The sequence below is a fragment of the Mobula hypostoma genome, chromosome 14 (assembly GCF_963921235.1).
Source record: "Mobula hypostoma chromosome 14, sMobHyp1.1, whole genome shotgun sequence".
Classification (NCBI taxonomy): domain Eukaryota; kingdom Metazoa; phylum Chordata; class Chondrichthyes; order Myliobatiformes; family Myliobatidae; genus Mobula; species Mobula hypostoma.
Window position 1 is genome coordinate 28,062,134 of NC_086110.1, and position 14,088 is coordinate 28,076,221.

Below are 14,088 nucleotides of genomic sequence, written 5' to 3' on the forward strand. Positions count from 1 at the left end.
TAAATGGAACAGTAGAACAGGCATGAGGAACTGAATGGAAAATCATGTTCCTATCCGCCACACTATTTGTAAATGTTGCCGTTTTATTAAAAGTTGCTACTGTGTCCTAAATAGCTTCTCATTTATGCTAAATGTCAACTAAACAAAAAATCTAGTCACTTCATGCTGGTTTTCCTGCACTGTTTAATTCTGCACCAATAATGTCAAATCAGAAAATTACATCATCATAAATTCAAATACTGCAAAAGCTGCAAATCTGAAATAAAACAGAAAATATTAGAAATATTCAATATACCAGCCAGCATGCGTAAATAGCTGGTGTGTCCATTTAATCTCAACTGGTGAAAGGTCAAACTGAAACTTTTTTTTTTGCCTCCACCAATGTTATCTGACCTACTTCAGATTTCTAGACTCTTTTCTATCTGTTCTACTAGTAATGGCACGTGTATTAGGATGCACAAACAAGCATGCAACATTTTGAGGAAAACTAAATGGTACAGTACCAAGTGTATTCCAGAAAACATTGATTACTAAGCCACTGATTTAGAAAACTAAGAGAGAGAGAGGATAGAAATTTGCAAATCCAGTTTCATCGTTTCAGGACTTATACCTGGAAAATTGCTGTCATTGAACTGTGCAGCTCCAGTTTCTCTTTAACCAGCACCTTGGAAAAGACATAACCTCCTTGCCACACTATGCTGCATACCAATGCTCTGAGCTTTGCTATCGTAATAGAAGAAAGTAAACAAGGTTTAAACAATGACCAACACATGGCCTAATATTAGTTCAGTCTCTACTTTAATTTGCACTTGAATAAACAGAAGGGAATTAGTGGACGCTCAGTTCCATCCATTGCATCAGCACTTTCTATTCCATTACCGACATCCCCTTCAAATGGGCCAAATCATGCTGAGGGTTGCAAAGGCATAAACTATTTCACACGCAATGAATTTTCGAAGGTGAGTGCAATGAGGATATGTCTTTAGTTATTTTTGTAAGTTATTCTACTGCATCTCTACAATTATTGGTGAAATGACACATAACTGTATTTAGTGCTATGATTTAGATGAAAGAAGAATATACTCATATTACAAGTAGGTAGGAAAGGTTCTCCAGATAGAATCCTAGAGTACAGGAGTTCACTTTTGAAGAAAGGCGCAGAAAAATGGGTCTCTTTTCTGGTTGAATGAGACCAAAATTCATTGAAATACACTGAGGGGAGGGATGATAAAATTTGACTTTGTACGTCTCCTATTATCTACAACTTCTAAAGGTGTTGACAGTGTAGTTGCTGTTAGGATCTTTCCTCAAATGTGGAAATCTAGCAATTGGTAGTATTGTCTCTGGGTACGCAAGGCTGAGATGGAAAGGAGCTACTCTCAAATTGGGAACCTATGACTGTCCCAGACTGCCATGGAGTAATTATATATGCTCAAAGCTGTCATAGGGTGGCACCAAAATAAAGTTCTGTCCCATATCACTATTACAACCACGATCTTATTGAACACCAAAGCAGGCTCAAGGAACCATATGGTCAACTCCTGCTGCTATATTCTTATTAAACAAATTTGAGAATTAGTTTTGGGGAAAAAGAACTCACTTGAATCTCTGAAAGCACATGTAGGCTTTCCCTCCCAAGTAGCTGATAAAATGATAAAATACTTTTCATCATTTCTATATGGTTTTATGCTACAAAATAATTTAGAGTCATAACATGGTAAAAGCATTCCGCTTTTAAATGAAATGGATTAAATTATCCATCTGTATAAGAATAGCCACAACACCAAGATCCTATTGTTTCAGCATGATACATAATTACTGTCGGCAAATCTACTGTAAATAAGCTGACCCATAAGTAATCGCCTAATTATGTTCAATGGGGAGCACACCTCGCTACCTAACATTTAACAGGTCAATGGGAAAAATAAAACTGTACACTCAGTGGTCACTTTATCAGGTACACATGTACATCTGCTCGTTAATGCAAATGTCTAATCAGCCAATCATGTGGCAGCAATTCAAAGGTTAAAACCATGCAGACAAGGTCAAAAGGTTCAATTGTTGATCAGACGAATGAGAATGGGGAACAAACGTGATACAAGTGACTGACTGTGGAATGATTGTTGGTGCCAGACAGGGTGGTTTGAGTATCTCAGTAACTTCTCATCTCGCACAACAGTCTCTAGAGCTTAAAGAGAATGGTGAAAAAAACAAAATATATCCAGTGAGCAAAGGTTCAGTGGGCAAAAACACTGTGTTAATGAGAGGGGTCAGAGGAGAATGGCCAAACTAGTTCATTCTGACAGGAAGATGACAACAACTCAAATAACCACATATTACAACAGTGATGTGCAGAAGATTATCTCTGATCAAACAGTATGTCAAACCTTGAAGTAGATGAGCTACAACAGCAGAAGACCACTATCATACAGAAATACACTCATTGGCCACTTTATTATATACCTCCTGAACCAAATAAAGTGACCATTGAGTGTATATCTGCCTGTTAATGCAAGTGACAATTTGGCCTCAGGTACCAGGTACCAAGTACCAAGTCACTGGTTATTATAGACATAGAAACAGAGTTGAAACAGATTAAAATAAATTCCAAATATCAAACATTTTAAAGCATAAATAATAAATTTACTCAAAATAAAATATTACATAATTTTAAAACATTAAGTTAGCTGAAAGAACTGATGAAAGAAAACTGACTTGCTTGTTCATTCCAGGTCAGGCACCCTATTCAAATGAATGGGATTATGCTACATTAGCCAGTTATATCTGGCAATAAACTAAGCTGTCCAATACCAAATGTACCCAGCCTCTCAACTCAGCATGATGGAGCTACCCCACAGCCTCAGAATCAGTGCTGAGTCCAGTGGAGGACTGGGAGGTCAGATGTGCTGGGTTCTTATCACTAGCTCACTCTTGAATCTTGCAATGCACAGATGTGGGAATCAGGAACACGGTGACCCTTGGGAACCACTGGTTGCAGTTCATTAATATCCAGCTATATACGGTATGTATGATTATAGATAAGATTGATGTCTATTCACTTCTCTAGCCTGCATTCAAAAGTGGAAGGAAAATGTCTCTTTGCTGACTCCTGATTAAGTCTTGTAGAAGGATCTTGGCCGAAAACATTGACTGTTTATTTCCTTCCATAGATGCTGCATAACTTTCTGAGTTCCTCCAGCATTTTGTGTTTGTTGCTCCAGATTTCTAGCATCTGAAGAATTTCCTGTCTTTGCTGACTGCAAGACTCCTATCTGAAATTAGAATTTTCCAGAAATGTACCAACTCTAGTGCAGTTATGTCAAAATTTTAGTTGTTTGGAACTCCAGTAATAATTCTTTCCAATATGCCTTAATAATTATTTCCAAAGTTTCTATCATAAAATTTGTCCCCATTCTGCATAACCAACTTAAGTAATGACACTGAGGCTGTCACAGACATTGTTACACAACACGTAACAGGTGAGTGACACAGCATGCCAACAGGCCCTACTGTCCACCATGCACCCACCTACATTAAGCCCACTTGACTCTCCCTGCATTCCCATCAAGTTCTTACAAATTATATCACTCTCCTATACAAATGGGAGTATTTGGAGGGAACAATTTGCTAATCAAGTGATGCAAGTGGAATTCTAGTCCTGTCATCCTTGAGAAACCAGCTGACAAGGTGATTAATTTTACCCAATTCATAATGCGTGCATGCCTGCAGAATCAAAATAACACTGCAATTTCAAAAGATTAGGTGAGAAAATGTTATACTGTAGTATATGAAAATATAGTGAATTCCAGTTAATTGGACCATCAGTTAATTGGGGCAGCTGCTTATTTGGGTTAAAGAACAAAAACTATCAAGAGAATTGCCGAGATTCCCTTCATTTATTTGGGACACTATGCTGCTTAATTGAGGCCGGGGATTGTTACTGTACAAGTGGTAACTAATGTCAGTCGTGTGTACTTCTGTGGTCGTCAGACACCACACCATGCTTAGAGTGAACAGTTTTTAAATAGCATCAGTTGCATATGTTTGTCTTCAAAAAGCAGTGACTTTTGTCACTGATAGTCAGCAAGAAATAATTCACAACAGTTTTGCTCACTGCGGTTTCAAGCGTTCAGGCTTGCAGATGCCAAAAAGAGCCAGAAGTGAAAATAAAACTATTTTACTACTTCAACAAGTTAGAAACTATGAAGAAGTAAGGTACTGACAATCATCTTGAATGTTGCAATGAAAAATAAGACTGTATTGACTGTAGTGCAATCGTCAATAGCATTGCAGAACGGTAGTCCATTATCTGCACTAGGTGTCTGCGCTGATATTGTTCATTGTGTACACCGGTGAGTTGCTCCATCAATAACTTTTAGGAACTAATACACAATTTTATAGAGCTGCAGTACTATTGGTAGTGTTCAGATTTCTTCTGCCTTTCATTTAAATACTGTACATAATTTGTTACTCAGTTTGTCTTTATTATTCCTTTTTAAATATTTCCATGAAACTTTGGCGACTTAGGGCTGCTTAACTGGGCCAAAATGTACTGGTCCTGATGTGCCCCAATTAACTGGAATCCACTGTATTTCTAAAGTTTCAAATGAAGTAAAATGAATTTTGTTTGTTATACTGTACTAGACAAGGATATTTGATGCCATCACTTGATAACTGAAATAGCCTATTGTTATGTGAATATTGTATCCCCAAAAATGCCTCTTTCATATATATAGCCTGCACAAATCTGACAAGTTAATCCAAACTTTGCTATTTGATGACCACTGAAAACAACTGCCAGTTATCAGCACCACTCTCCCCATAACTTTTGGGACTGCAGCAGTAAAAGTAGAAAGTTTGAAATTTACTGGAGGCCAGTCATACTGCAGTCCATTTCTCTTTTGGACAAAGGAAAACCTGGATGCAATTTGAAACTGGACCTTAACTTTCTGGCAGAAAGAGCTGGACTGGGATAGTGACTTTATGCTTTCGAATGAGGTCGATCACCTTGAGCTGGCACATGCTGCAACCTTACAGCTCTGGCCACTGGGATTTCACCTGAAGCTCAGGCTTCCTTTCACTATCCAAAGATGTTCTGGTAGGTTAATTGAACACTGCAAATTATACTTATGGTAGGCAAATGGAAAAAGAATCAAAGTGAAATTGCTTAGCATATGAGTTTATATGCTTAGCATATAGGTTGCAGAGAAGTAAGATAGGGTGCGAGCCATGGAATTACTCTGCTGAGAGCCAGCATGAGCCTGATAGGTTAAAGTGTCAGATTCTGTACAGTAAATAGATAGATAGATTGATATACTTTATTGATCCCGAGGGAAATTGGGTTTCGTTACAGCCGCACCAACCAAGGATAAAGCATAAATATAGCAATACAAAAACCACAAACAATCAAACAACAAAATGCAAACTATGCCAGATGGAAAATAAGTCCAGGACCAGCCTATTGGCTCAGGGTGTCTGACCCTCCACGGGAGGAGCTGCAAGTTCGATGGCCACAGGCAGGAACGACCTCCCATGCCGCCCAGTGTTGTATCTCGGTGGAATATGGCCAAAGTCCAACAGCAAAAAGTTCAATATCCGGTCTACAAACACATTCCTCGATCGTAATATGACCCGGATTGCACCATCTGTTGTTAACCAGAGCAGTAAGCCCCCAACTCCTTTACGCTTACCGCTCTCAGTGCACTTCCGGTCAGCCTGAACGGTCTGGAAGCCGTCCATGGAAAAGTTTTGATCAGATATGTCCTCGTGCAGCCCTGCTCCAGTGAAACACATAACACTACACTCCCGAAATGTTCTCTGACGCCTGGCTAGCGCCCTGAACTCGTCCATTTTATTACCAACCAAACTCCTCTTCTCCATAAGTCTCTGTTGTCTTGACCTGGTCCTTTTTCCTCGACTTTGTGATCCTCCTCTGCATCCTCTGTGTGTTTTCCTCCAGATTTCAGCAGGGGTATCCGCCGCTCTGCTCGACAGCGCCATCAGTTGGTCCCTGGAATACATAATGCGACCATGCTTCTGTCCCACTAATGAGACGTGCCGGAATGTAACTATTTCCAGTGCTAAAAACCCAAATAAAACTCTCTCTACCAGCATGTTAGAGAGGGTGCAGGGTTGACGTGTTACCATGCAAAAAAATACAAAACATAACGTAATTTAAAAAGTAAGAAGAAAAAAGTAAGAATACTGGTCTGGAACGGCTGTAACAGGCTGCATGCACAACTGGCACATGCACACAAAAATGAAATATATGTTTAAGTTATTTCCTTATTTTATATTGCTTTTGAGTGTTTTATTTGTAATCACTTATTACAAAGCTATTTCAATAGCTTTTAAGAATGTCCCTGACTAACAGAGATTTAACATAGTTAAAAAGCCTTTGCCAGCTGGTGCTCTGTCAAAGGCTGTAAGGGAATTCAGGAGACAACATGTCAGGATATGACACTGAAGAGCTCCTCACCACTTGAAGCCTGCTCACTTCATCAGAAGCTTGTCAAATATTGAGGGTTAGCTTGTTCAACCCACCATATGCAGTTAAAGTAGGTGCAGATGGTCAGTGAGTTCAGTATGTCCTAGCACATTATAAACAACAGGTAACATCCCACAATGCTATTGCACATGTAGTCAAACATTTCATCCGTACTTAAATCCAATGTTTAGGCAAAATTGAACAAATAAAATAAAAATCTCTACAACCATTGCATTTTTAAAATTACCTGTACTGCTTCCAACCTTTCCAACCAAAATTCTGATAGTAGTCTCAAATATAAATAGATTTCAAAAATTCTTACCTCAGAGATTCATTACCCAACCAGATTGTACTGTCCTCGACTCACTATGGTTATAGATTTGTTGGATATCTTTAGTGTAAAACTTAGCAATGCAGAAAAACTTTACCCGAAGAGATATGATGACAAGATTGATGACATATGAAAATATAGGTATACAATTAAGCCATATGAATGAAGAATGGGGGTATGGGGTGTCAGGGAGTGGTAGCACCTCTGGTGGAGGAACATGTCGCGTCCTTTTCAGGGCAGTTAGTCCACCTTTGGTCCCCACCTGGCACTCAGCTCTCACCTGTGGCTCCCCGTAGCTGTTTGCATGCGACAGCGGCCACACCCCGGGCAACGGCTTCGACAAGCCGGCTAAACCAGGTGAGGGTAGCCGACGGGTCTCAGACCCTCAGTGAGATAGGGAGTTGTCCATCCCAGCATCTGAAGACAGACTCCGGCGGATTGAGCGGACGAGACCAGCGGAAGGTCCAACGGTCAAGAAGGCGGTCTCTGCAAGCGTCGTGGAACGTGTAGAGCAGGACAAGACACAGAAGACGTCCTGGTCATCCACTGCGCCTCGTCCCATCTCCAGCCGTCTAGACTCTGTCTTGCTACTGGATCCAGATGGGAATTGGGAAGAGAGAGTGAGGCTGACGCTGCGCAACTCTCCCTCACTTAAATCCAAATCACGCGCTAGTCTCGACACCATCATTATTGTGTCGAGGTCCTCTTCGACGTCAACGATGGACGAACAACAACAACATGAATGAAGATACACTTCAATGTTTTGTTTAGATTTTTCTTTAGTAAACCTCTCCCACCAATTCAAACAGCAATTCTGCCTGAATATAATTCCCATCATAGTTATTGATGAAATTCATGCTACACCACAAGTCAAAGCATGTACAGAGTCATATAGCACAGAAATGGTTCCTTTAGCCTAGAAGAATCACGGCAACTGTTCCCCGCCCCCCACCCCACCCCTGTCTACTCTAATCCTATTGGCCTGTGTTAGGACCATATTCATAAGACCTAGGAGCAGAATTAGACCATTTGGCCTATTGAGTCTGCTCTGCCATTCAATCATGGCTGATCCTTTTTCCCCTCCTCAGCCCCACATCCTGACCTTCTCCCCATAACCTTTGACGCTGTGGGCAATCAAGAACCTACCAATCTCCGCCCTTAAATACACCCAACAACCTGGCCTCCACAGCAGCCAGTGGTAACAAATTCCACAAATTCAACACCATCTGGCTAAAGAAATTTCTACGCATCTGTTTTAAATGGGTGGCCCTCTATCCTGAGGCTGTGCCCTTTTATCCTAGACTCTTCCACCTTGGGAAACATCCTTTCAACATCTACTCTGTCAAGAGCTTTCAACATTTTAAAGGTTTCAATGAGATCCCATTTCATGCTTCTAAATTCCAGTGAGTACAAGCCCAAATGCAGAATTAGGCCGTTCGGCTCATCGAGTCTACTCTGCCATTTCAATATGGCTGACCCATTTCCCTCTCAGCCTCATTCTCCTGCCCTCTCTCCTTAACCTTCATTGCCCTGATTATTAAAAATCTATCAACCTCCGATTTAAATACACTCAATGACCTGGCCTCCACAGCTGCCCGCAGCAATGAATTCCACAGACTCACCACCCTCTGGCTAAAAAAATTCCTCCCCATCTCCATTCTAAATGGACTTCCCTCTTTTCTGAGGTTGTTCCCTCTAGTCTTAGACGCCCCACAACAGGAAACATCCTCTCCACAGCCACCAAATCTAGACCTTTCAACATTTGATATGTTTCAATGAGATGCGCCCCCCCGCCACCTTCTTATTTTTTGGAATTGCAGCGAGTACAGGTCCAGAGCAATCAAACGCTCCTCATATGATAAATCTTTCAACATCAGAATCATTTTTGTAAAACATCTTTGAACCCTTTCCAATGTCAGCATATCCTTTCTTAGATAAGGAAACCAAAACTGCTCACAATACTCCAAATGAGGCTTCACTAATGCCTTATAAAGCCTCAGCATTACACCTTGTTTTCATATTCTAGTACTCTCAAAATGAATGCTAACATTGCATTTGCCTTCTTCAATACCGACTTAACCTGTAAGGTAACCTTTAGTGAATTCTGCATGAGGACTCCCAAGTCCTTTGCACTTCAGATTTTTAAATCTTCTCCCCATTAGAAAGTAGTCTAGGCTTTTGTTCCTTCCGCCAATGTGATGACTATACATTTTCCAACACTGTGCTCAATCTGCCACTTCTTTAGCCCATTCTCGTTCTGCAGCCTCTTTGCTTCCTCAATACTACCTGCCCCTTCACCCATCTTCACATGTCTGCAAATTTGGCCACAAAGCCATCAAATCCATCATCGAGTTCATTAACATACAAAGCAAAAAGAAGTGGTCCCAAAACCGCCCTTGCGGAACACCACTAGTCATTAGCAACCAATCAGAAAAGGCTATCTCTATTCCCAATCTTTGCATTCAGCCAATCAGTCAGTGGTCTATCTATGCTAGTATCTTCCCTGTAATAACCATGGGTTCTTAGCTTGTTCAGCAAGCTCATATGTGGCACCGTGTCAAAGGCCTTCTGAAAATCCAAGTACACAACATCCACCGATCCTCTTTTGTCTATCCTGTTAATTATTTCCTCAAAGAATTCCAACAGATCCGTTAGGCAAGATTTTCCCCAAAGGAAACTATGCTGACATTAGCCCATTTTATCACGTGCCTCCAAGTAACCAGAGACTTCATCTTTAACAATCGACTCCAACATCTTCTCTACCACTGAAATCAAGCTAACTGGCCTATAATTTCCTTTCTTCTGCTTTCCTGCCTTCTTGAAAAGTTGAGTGACATTTGCAATTTTCCAGTCCCCTGGAACCATGCCAGAATCTAGTGATTCATGAAATATTATTATGAATGACTCCACAATCTCTTCAGTGACCTCTTTCAAAACCCTGTCATGTAGTCCACCTGGCCCAGGTGACTTAACTACCTTCAGACCTTTCAGCTTCCCAAGTGCCCTTCTCTCTAGTCACAGCAATTGCACTCATTTCTGCCCCCTGACACTCTTGAACAACTGGCATGTTACTCTCATCTTCCACAGTGAAGACTGATGCAAAATACTTACTCAGTTTGTCTGCTGTTTCCTTGTCCCCCATTACTACCTCTCCCTCATCTTTTTTCAGTGGTATGACATCCACTCTAGCCCATCTTTTACTCTTTATATATCTGACAAAAACTTTTGGTATCCTCTTTGACATTATTGGCTAGCTTACCATCACTTTATATCTTTTCACTCCTTAACGGCTTTTTTATGAATCTGTCATCCTGCCTTTAAAATACTACTACTTTTTTGAGATGTATCTATCCTGTGCCTTCTGAATTGCTCCCAAAAACTCCAGCCAATGCTACTCCGTCGTCATCCCTGCTAGTTTCCCCTTCCAATTAACTTTGGCCAGCTCCTCTCTCTTGTCTCTGTAATTCCCTTTATTCTGTTATCATACCAATACATCTGACTTTAGCTTCTCCTTCTCAAATTGCAAGGTAAATTCTATCATATTATGGTCACTGCCTCCTCTTTAAACTCCCTAATAAAATCCGGTTTGTTACACAATACGCAATCCAGAATAACTGATCCCTTAGTGGACTCATCCACTAGCTGCTCTAAAAAGCCATCACGTAAGCATTCTACAAACTCTTTCTCTTGGGATCCAAAATCATCACCAACCTGATTTTCCCAATCTACCTGCATATCGAAATCCTGAGGGCTGCATAATGCAGTTTGTAACCAGGAGGAGTTTAACAATACAGCTGAAAATATATGGATTTGGAAGCAAGGCTCATAGTATGTTGGTTAAAAATTACAGCATAATTAATTTATTTATTTCAAGAATGATGCTAAAGGAATGGAGCTGCACATCTGGACACACCCAAGGCATGATCCAGTGCACAATGGAATTTTTTTTTTTAAATCAGGGACCTGGTAGTGCCAGGCCATGAATGCAGGCTGTTAATAGGATAAAGGTGGACTAGGAACACATCCTCCACAGTCAACAAAGCTCAACAATGCCTCTACTTTCTGTGAAGGATGAGGAGAGCTGGTCTATGCAAACAAATACTCACAACCTTCCACAGATGTGCAGTGGAGAGCATCTTAATATGCTACATCACTGTGTGGTACAGAAACTGCAGAGTAGCAGACAGGTGGGCTCTACAACGGGTAATTAAAACTACCTAATGCATCATCAGCACCAGCTTACTCACCATTAAGGACATACATACGGAAAGGGGCTATAAAATGGCCATCACAGAAGAGGCTACACTGCATCGACAATAGAACCTCTAGACTTAGTAACAGTTACTTCCCTCAAGCCATCAGGCTGATCAACACTTCCACCCATTAATCCATATCACCTAGAATCACTTTATGTACATGCAATCAGTCCATGAGTTTAACAGTTTTTGTATTTTATGTTTTACAGGATTGATTTTATATTTATATTTATTGTGTACTTTATACCTATTCGCTTTTTTATGCTGCATCGAATCTAGACTAACAGTCGCTTCATTCTCCTGTATAATCATGTACTGAAGAATGACACTAAACAAACTTGAAACCAACTTGAATTAACAACTTTGCCAATATATGCATGGATTATATACACTTCATGACCCTTGTATTAGGTACCTCTTGTTACCTGACAAAGTGGCTAACTGAGTGTATGTTCGTAGTCTTCTGTACACCATAGCTGTAGCGTGTTGTTACTTGAGTTACTGTCACCTTCCTGTGAGTTTAGATCAGTCTGACCATTCTCCTCTGACTTCCCTCATTAACAAGATATTTTCACCCACACAACTGCCACTCACTAAACTATATATTTTTGTTTATCATACCATTAAAACTCTAGAAACCGTTGTGTATGAAAATCACAGGACATCAGCAGTTTCTGAGATACTCAAACGGCCCCATCTGGCACCAACAATCATTCCACAGTCAAAGTCACTTAGATCACATTTATTCCCCATTGTGATGTTTAGTCTGAATAGCAATGTAACCTCATGGCCCTGTCTGAATAGTTTTATGCATTGAGGTACTGCCACATGATTGGATGATTAGATATTTGCATTAATGAGCAGCTGTTCAGGTGTACCTAATAAAGTGGTCACTGAGTGTATATTTCAAAGGTTTCAAAGATACAGTTAATGTCAGAGAAATGTATACAATATACATCCTGAAATTTTTTCTTCGCAACCATCCAGGAAAACAGAGGAGTGCCCCAAAGAATGAATGCCAGTTAAACATTAGAACCCCAAATCCCCTTCCACGTGTAAGCAACAGCAAAACAATCCCCCCCACCAGCAAAAAAATGCATCAGCACCCCCCTACCGAGCACTCAAGCATGCAGCGAAGCATCAATAATGACACAGACTTGCAGTACCCCAAAGGCTACTATTTAGTTGATGCTATTATCATTTCCCAACTATCAAAAAATATACAATTGAAATACATTCTAAAATGCAATTATGAATCAGACAACACAAACAAAATGCTGGAGGAACTGAGCAGGCCAGGCAGCATCAATTGAAAAAAGTGCAGTCAATACTTCAGGCCGAGACCCTTCGGCAGGACAGGAAACAAAAAGATGAGGAGTAGTTTTAAAAGGTGGGGGTGGAGAGAGAAACACAAGGTGATAGGTGAAACCAGGAGGGGGAGGGATGAAGTAAATATCTGGGAAGTTGATTGGTGAAAGAGACACAGGGCTGGAGAAGGGGTAAGTCTGAAGGATAGAAGGCCACGGAAGAAAGAAAAGGGGGCGGGGCACAGGGGGGATTCGGCAAGCAAGGAGATAAGGTGAGGGAGGGAAAAGGGGATGGAGACTGGTGAAGGAGAGGGCAGGGGATTGGCTATTATTGGAGTTCAAGAAATCGATGTTCATGCCAATGGGATGGAGGCTACCCAGACAGAATACAAGATGTTGTTCCTCCAACCTGAGTGTGGCTTCATCGCAACAGTAGAGGAGGCAATGGATTTGCATGTCAGAATGGGAATGGGAAGTGGAATTAAAATGGGTGGCTACTGGGAGATACTGCTTCTTCTGGTGACTGAACGTAGATGCTCAGCGAAACAGTCTTCATCGGTGAGAACCAACGTAGATTGCGATTTGTCATCTTCTAGTTTGAATTACAGAGGAAGCCATGTAACCACCGAGTCCATGCTGACTCCTAAGTCAGCAATTTAGTATGTCTCGTTCCTATTTCTTATTTTCCTGTGCTCCTGCAACCCATACCTCTCAAACATTTTAGTTCTTTTTGCCACTAACCTACACTAAGTGTAATTTATAGTGGCAATCCCCATGATTTTAGGATGTGGGAGGAAACTGGCGGAGCCAGTAAAAAACCCATGTTATCACAAACAGAACGAGCAAACACCTCATTGACAGCATATGGGAACAGCTGAAGTAGGTTTTCATGGGGCTGCACTAACTGTTGTGTTACTGCACCACTCAATTAGCAAGAGTTCATAAAATACATTGTACAGGAGCCTCATCTATATCTCCTGGTTGGCAGTTCATGAGTGACATTGACAGCAAGAATTAGAGGACAGGTAAAAAGCACCAGGTAGTAGCAACTGAGTTGAAAACAATTGGCTAAAACATTATTTATCAATAATAAAACTATCTGAATAAATGTGAAAAGATACAGTCCATTTTAATATTCTCCGTTGGAATCTAGCACTCTCTCTGATTTTTAAGTAGTACCAAGATTTTGGTATCAAACATTGAACAGCAGCATACCTTACACACCCCTACGCTCATCAGATTGGCTCAATAAAGGTATTTAAAAAGTTTGTTAATACATCAAATTGACCAGTTTTTATTTATTAATTGTTAATATAATTATTTCAATAGTTATGCGATTAGGAGACAAACTTCTTCTAATGTATTCTGCATCATTTAACACATTAATGACAACCTCTATACATCCATAGAATCCAACTTTTATATAGGATTAGCAGAGAGGTGCAGTTACTTTTTAATTCAAAAAGGCATGTGCAACTAGTCATAGGAGTACTATAGCAATTCACTGCTTCAGTCCAAGTGTATACTGAGAATATGAGTGTGGAGTTTGTGTATATATTAATAATCTAAAGACTAAATGATCAAGAAACTTCTGGGACTTGCTTCATGGAAGTATAAAGTTTTGACATAGCAAACAACAGGCTACAATTTGAAAGGAAGAAACATGGATCACTGTACCATAAGTTATTATATGTGAACACTGAAGAA

The 14,088-nt window shown here is 40.4% G+C and overlaps 1 protein-coding gene across 12 annotated transcripts in view; it reads right to left on the minus strand.

Annotated features, from left to right (window-relative positions):
- The window catches only part of fto (FTO alpha-ketoglutarate dependent dioxygenase), a 377,466-nt gene that overhangs the window by 253,211 nt on the left and 110,167 nt on the right, over positions 1 to 14,088 (minus strand). The window lies entirely within an intron of this gene.